This window comes from Electrophorus electricus, chromosome 8, assembly GCF_013358815.1.
Source record: "Electrophorus electricus isolate fEleEle1 chromosome 8, fEleEle1.pri, whole genome shotgun sequence".
In the NCBI taxonomy this organism is placed as follows: Eukaryota; Metazoa; Chordata; class Actinopteri; order Gymnotiformes; family Gymnotidae; genus Electrophorus; species Electrophorus electricus.
In genome coordinates, this window is record NC_049542.1 from 11,462,729 (window position 1) to 11,470,122 (window position 7,394).

At 34.9% G+C, this 7,394-nt stretch overlaps 1 protein-coding gene across 1 annotated transcript in view; it reads left to right on the plus strand.

The window, feature by feature from the left end:
- Positions 1–1,742: 1,742 nt before the first annotated feature.
- Positions 1,743–7,394, plus strand: part of tuft1b (tuftelin 1b) — a 12,306-nt gene continuing 6,654 nt past the window's right edge. Inside the window, exon 1 of the mRNA XM_027002295.2 lies at positions 1,743–1,817. The gene's annotated coding sequence lies outside the window, so the exon portion shown is untranslated. The remainder of the gene's footprint in view (positions 1,818–7,394) is intronic.

Here is a 7,394-nt window from a genome sequence, read left to right on the forward strand (position 1 = left end):
CACACTGACCTGTCATTAAGGATATGGCTTTTCCTGCAGTTCTTTTGGCTCATCTCTGTGCCTGGGCCCAATAGGCATGTTTTGAACCCAGTTCTGTGCTGTCTCTTGCTAATAGATAGCATGCTAATAGATGAAGCTAGATGGTAAGAGTTCCTTCAGAAGGATCTGAATTACCTGGTGCACAATTAAACTCATTGGCCCATTCAGGGCATTCCTTGCATCAAATGTAGGCCTACGATATGTATAAATATGCCATTATGAAGCTCACTTTTTAAAAGACAGATCTTCATCAAAAACATATTGATTTAACATGGTTTTTAAAAATGAGTATCATGGAGTGGTACGTCACGGGAACGTGCTATGTCATGGGAATGTGGTATGACATAGATGCGTTCTTGGTACTTATCACACACAGGGGATCATGTATATTTGTATACAGCTAGTATTTGTATCCTGTTTTTAGGCTGACATATGGGCACTGGCACTCATGGCCAGAGCATACAAAAGTTCATATGCTTATTTTCATGTCAAAGATTAATCAATGACCAAAAGCTATGTCCAGATGAGATTGAACCATGTTGAAGAAGAGATCTTCCTAGTGACTATGAGTACATGTATCTCAGAATGTGTATTTATAAATGGGGCATCCTGAGCCATCAGATTAGCTTGCTGGGCTTTTATCATATATGCATAATAAGTCGACGAGTTCTTTCTAAAAGCATGTTGGCAGTGTCCTTATTCAGTTCATGACTGGTTATGTAAGTTCCAAGGACAACTTGGCTTCCTGAAGGCATTTGTATAATGGCTCTTAAGTGATGACTGTTATGTAAGAGTATTTAGCTGGTAAATGAATGCCAGTTACCAGTTAGTACACTCCACAACTTAAAATGTTCGCAGTTGTGCCTTTTTCTTCTGTCTCTTGTGTACATCTTGTATACATCTACTCTCTCTGTTATACATACTCTTTCTGTTCTGATCTGTGTGCAACATGTATATATATATATATATATATATATATATATATATATATATATATATATATATATATATAGAGAGAGAGAGAGAGAGAGAGAGAGAGAGAGAGAGAGAGAGTGAAATACTATACCATGATGAGAAAAAAGTGAATGCACCTGTCTGAATAATTTATAACATAGTTATCTCCTTTGTAACCTTTGTGTTCATAGTAGGCCATATTCAGATATGGTTACAGCCAACATTTACTTTATATTATTTTTCTTAAAGATAAATGAGTTGCCTGAGATCCAATGGCAATTTGCACATAAATTATATTTGATGAGTCATTGATCCTTCCAGATCAGGCTGTTTATGCTAAAATGGCTGAAGATTAATGGAGTCTTACCGAAGATTACAGGATGGTTGATCTAGAGGAGAGTGAGCCTCTTGTTTAGTCAAGGCTAAAACCAAACAAGAGTATTAAACTCTTAAATATTAATTTATTTATGTTTATATGTTTAAGATAGCAAAGATTACAAATGCTTCAGATAGCTTTGAAATAAAAAAGACACATTTTACTAATAAAATTAAGAGCGATAATTTTCTTTATATAAAGATAAAGGAATGTCAGCATAATTGTGACTTATTTTAAACCATTGTAATTCTCTGCAATGCGTTCTGTAATACCACTTATGTACTCTAGGTGGAGCAGTGCAGGTAGTATGGGAGGGATGGGCTGGTATTGGACATTGCTTTTGGCATGTAATGTAATTCAACATTCTTTTCTGTTCTGACTCGCAAAAAAAAACACATCCAGCACATGCTCAGACTATCACCAAGCAGTATTGGGTTTCTGGTATAAGGTAAGATAGACATCTCTCTCTCTCTGGGTATGGTTTTGTGTGTACAGACATGAGTTATATTATTTAAATACATTAGTTATTTGGTAGTGTAGTTGTATTTAATAATATATTTATCGTACAATTGTACATGTTGGTTGTTTTGTAGTTTGACCACACAGTTCTTCTTACAATATCTTTGTCAATAGGTAGAGTAAATACCACGTATTCCAATGCAAAAAAAAAAAAAAAAAAATTATACGTACAAGGTCTTGAAGACTTTCCTGCATTCTCTGTTCTAACTGTCACTTGTGCACTTTATGCCCTTTAGACGTTTGATGCTAAAAGAATGATTACTTATAATGGCTTGTTGCTATGGCTGTATATGTTTTTGCATGTGGGACTAGCGTAAACATTCTTGTTTTGAGATTACATTTCAGATCATTATGTTGTTAAATGCTATTCTGAAAGAAATACAAGATCATCAAGCTCATCTGTTCATCATTATAACATAATGGTTTGTTACACAGTATAGGCATAGTGTCATGTTTCATATGTTCTATCTCTGTGGTCTAATTTGGATATGTTCCATCTCTATAGTCTTGCTGACTCATTGGAGAGTTTCTCAGGCTACTGCTCCTTTACTGGCATAAGGGGGTTAGTGATGTCACTCATAGTCTTATGCCTGGAGAAAATTAAGTCATTTGAGACTGGATCCTTAGAGTGGTTTTCATTTGGTTCCTTTGCCAACATGTTAAATTGCTGTTTTACCTCTTTTTACTCTTTAGGACTGTGATTCACTGGTATAAAGTGTAGTTTAAAGTGCTTTTTAACAATGCTATGTTTTCACTACATAATGACCCTGTCAGTAAGTTGATTACTTATATTTGATCTTTATTTATAGGGAATCATGTTATTAAATCAGTGACTGGATGATTAAATGTAAATGGTCAGCAGACTATATTTTATACTTAGGTCAGGTCACATGCCATCTGTGCCCCAAATAAGATGTTGCTCTGGAATGTGTCCAAGAAGTGAAAGTATTGAAAGACCTCAGACCCCCCCCCCCCCCCCCACCCCCCCCCCCCCCCCCCCCCCCCCCCCCCCCCCCCCATTATATCTGTGTGTCTTCACATGCTTTGCAGTAGGCTCCTGTCAAAGTTGAACATTGATTTATAGCTTGTTGGTCAGGAAAGACTGATATGAAATTTACTAAAAATGGTGCCAGAATAGGCTACACCAGCCCAATAATAATAAAAGTATATGTCAGTCCTTAATGCTTGCTATATTTAATTACAGAATAGAGAGTAGTGATAACTCTATTCACAAACACAACATTTTAAAGTATATTTGTTAGATTATTCATCCAATATAGAGAATTAAATAAATATCTAAAGATAAAATATGCATTACATTCGTGAACAGCATTAAACAAATAAATGTAACCACAATATGCTTTCAAGTGATGTACACAAGCTTGTGGAAACACATGTATGTAGGATGAGGGTCTTCTTTATCAACACTGAATGGGAATTTAAGGATAAAATTTAATCAACATTCTTTAAATGAGAAAATTGTCAAATAAAACCATTATTGATAAAATATACATGCATAATGCTGTGGCTCTGTTGGGAAATTTCATTCCAAACTTCCAATAAACCACCATTAGCTCTTCATTTAGGTGAGGAAATAAGTCATTTCATGCATAAGTACGCAGTAGCAAACATGATGTGAACTTACTCAAGACAACTTTGCAATACTGAAAATGATATTTTGTATTCTTTGCTTGTACTGTATTCTTTGAGACACTTCAGGATTTGCTCTGGGATGTTCTGGAATGACATTCGTATTGACCATCACAGTGTGGAGTAATTAGTAATCCACCAGTCTCCTTATACTGAGCTGTAATAGTTTTCACTGAAAATCAGATCAAAATTTAATCAAAAATAAAGAAACTGTTTTGGGGGTTTTTACATCACTTTTCCAATGACTTACTCTGCGTTAGACAGCTTTTCTGTTGCGTTCTTGGTATATCATTACCTGAGGGTGAAAAAAGGTTTAGAGTCAGATGTCAAAGTGTTAGGACACTTTGGTTCACTAAAAGTCTGATATGGTTGCTAATTGGTAATAATAATTTGGCTGATATTATAGGCCTCATTTGTTGTTTTCAAGTGTGAAAACTTGAATGTATAAACTTGAATGTAGCTTGTGGCTTTATATTTGCTATTTCATAAGACACACTAGATAAATATACCATTAAGTACAAAATAATTTGTAATTTGGAATAATGCTTGGAAAGCATTCTTATTAGAATTTTATTTGTTTGTTTGTTTGTTGTCTTATTTGTCACAGAGCTGGTATTACAAATATTTAAGATTTCTTCTTACATGTTTTTATTATTTACATTTTTTCCAGTTTACTCTGAGATTCCTTTTCCTTGTTCAGGTATTTACAGATCCAAACTATGTTATAAATTATTTTTTGGAATTTCCTCATCTTTCTCCCAAAACATATTTTTCATGTTATTACTACTAAAGGCATTATTTCTAAAATATGTGGTTTGATCCTTGTCCTAGTGTCTCTTTCTTTTTCCCCTAGGGCAGATATTGGAATCTAACATACAACTGAAATTTGAGTACGAAAAATGGGACAGCATCCCTCTTTGAATTAATTCTTTTTCATGAGCTAGACATAATCTCAACTGAATTTAGACTAACATATTGTGTGTACTGGATTAATATCAGACTGGCCAAACTTAATTTTAGAATCTAGATTCTTTATGTGTGCAATGCCACCAAGCCCCTGCCACTTCTCTGTCATATGTTTTTTTGTAAGTATTTGTATCTTTTCAATGTGCTTTTTTTGTTTGTTTCCTTTCTTCCCTAGAGGGATTGGAGTAAGATTTGGTTTCAGTTGGTTTTATTTTTTAGATTTATATCTGATACATATTTTTTCAGTTTGTAGTCTATTCTCTCAATAAAATGACATTACAAAATTGGTAAATAAAGGAATCATATTAAGAACACGGATATATATTTAGATATTTATATTTTCAGCTAATACATTCAGGGTAAATGCTACATCTTGGTTGAGGTTATTTCAAAACACATTGAATAACATTTTATTTGTTATGAAAGTCAGGGCACAATTCAGAAAAGTATATGTTTTCATACTATTTTGCAAATCTAGGATTTCGAAGGTATGGGTGTGCGTGTGTGGGGGGGGGGCTTCTTCTTACTCTAAATGTCAATATATTCAAGTTTTATAAATCTAAGCAAGTTCAGACTTATATTAGTGCACATGTAGAATACAGTTATAAAGCCTTTGATATTGATATCAAGTACCACTTCTGCCTAAACTTGATTTTGAGCCGTGAGGGGTTCATTAGTGAATGTGCCTTTATCTTTCTGTGTTGATTTTATTTATTTTTCAGATAGAGAAAATCATGTAGACACCAAGCCTGTTTATGTATAAGGTTATTTTACAGACATGTAGTGGAATGAAGCCTCAGTGGAAAATCCTTGTGTTGCTCCATTTGAGTAAAGTCAAATTATATAGATAGGTATGCTTATTAGTTCCAGCCTTTGAGGGTATTTCCTCTAAACATGCAATATGTGTGGGTCAGAGAATGTAATGCTTTCACAAGAGTTAACCAATCAGTCCTGACACTGCCAATAGTGTGTGTGTGTGTGTGTGTGTGTGTGTGTGTGTGTGTGTGTGTGTGTGTGTGTGTGTGTGTGTTGTGTGTGTGTTGTGTATGTCTGTGTCTGTGTCTGTGTGTAAATTTATGTTTATTTGAGAGACTACTTCACTCTTTAGGAAAAAACAGCATCTTTCCATGTTTACACAAACAGTGGTGTTTATACTGATTGCTAACAACTAACAGTTAACAAGCTTGTGTATTTTACATCTCTAAAGAGCAAAGCATATTATACCTAATGTATAATGTAGTTAAATGCATGAGAAATAGAAAAGCAAGCATGAGCTAAAAAGGGTGTGTGGCATTGGAGAGTTTGTTGAGTCAGTGAGCACCTCGGGTGTTGTCACTTGCCTTTATGATATAACAAAAAGAGGTGAAAGGATGTTTTACCCATCTGCTTCACTGAGGTTCTTTCTGACTGAACAAGTAGTACACATGGTGTTGGGGTGTGTGTGAGCATGTGTGCGTGTGTACAGGAGTGCCATATGCACATATTAAATGAGGCTTTTTCCCTCACTTTCTCACACTGCGTGTGTGTGTGTGTGTGTTAAAGGAGGTTTTCTTACCACTTCCTACTTTGTGTGTGTATGTGTAAGCCCTGAGGCTTTTTATCTTTGTCTCTACTCTTAGGGAGTAACATTAGAACTTCTAAACTCTGCCAGTCATAATGCTGATGGTTTTCTGCTGTTACACCCCAACTAATTATCCCTGCCATTATGTGCACTCACACATATATCATCATACTGTTACATTTATACATGCGCACACACACACACACACACACACACATACACACACACACACACACACACACACACAGAAATGATTTTGCTTACAATTTCGAATCTAGAATATACCCAAGGGAAACTGTCTATTTGCCCAATGCTGTACTCTTAGTATCAAAGTCTAATACAGTCTGAGTAGGAGTATTGGGACACTGCATTAACTGCAATTTCAATCCTGGTGGAGTAGATGTTTCCACAAACACACACACACGCATCTCTTTTTAACCCAGCATGGTAGCTGGAACATGCTGACTGTCTGTACCTTGCTACAGTGAGATCACTATATCTCATTCCTTTCTCTGTCCCTGTGTGGACAAATAACAGTTAGCTATATTTAAAGTACTCAATTTGAAAGATTCCCTTTCCTAAGTGCAATAATCTGAGCAATATTTGGTCCTTTTTTGAAGCATGCTTTCTTTGAATCTGGAAGATATCTAACACAACTAAAGACATTTGTTGCAGAGAATGCTAATGTGTATTACAGGAAGTAATGTGTTCTTTCTCAGTATACACACTGGTCCATGCTGAAGCTCAGTGCCACACCAACACAAATTCACTGTGATATCACACTTCTGTCAGCACTGATTTTTTAAAATTCCTATAATCAGCATGTGGATATTATTATTTTCACACAGGCAATACTTGTGAGGTATTTATTGAAGAAAAAATGTGCTTTCTCAACACTGGAAACTAGTGCCATGCACTTTATGTACTCATAAAGCTGAATAAATAATACATTGAACTAATAAAGCCAAAACACTTCAGTTAATATAGGGTTAATTTTTACAGTATCACTAAAATTAATTTAACACCTGACATCATTTGGAACAGCAATAAAAGCATTTATTTGCTTTTATATTGTCAGAGCATTGAATTCCTCATTGGATTTATTTCTTTGTACATCTATTACTCTTTTGTTATATATTTCTGAATGATATGACAGAAATGATAAGTGCTTTCAATGTTTTGGTCAAGAGGGTAACTTAAGAAAGAGCATTGGCTTAGCAGAAATTTTAGTTATTGTAATTAAGAGCTTTACAAAATTCCATAGCTTGCATGTCCACACATAAATCTAAACCTGCTAAAATACATACTCACAAACAGTGGAAGTAGACA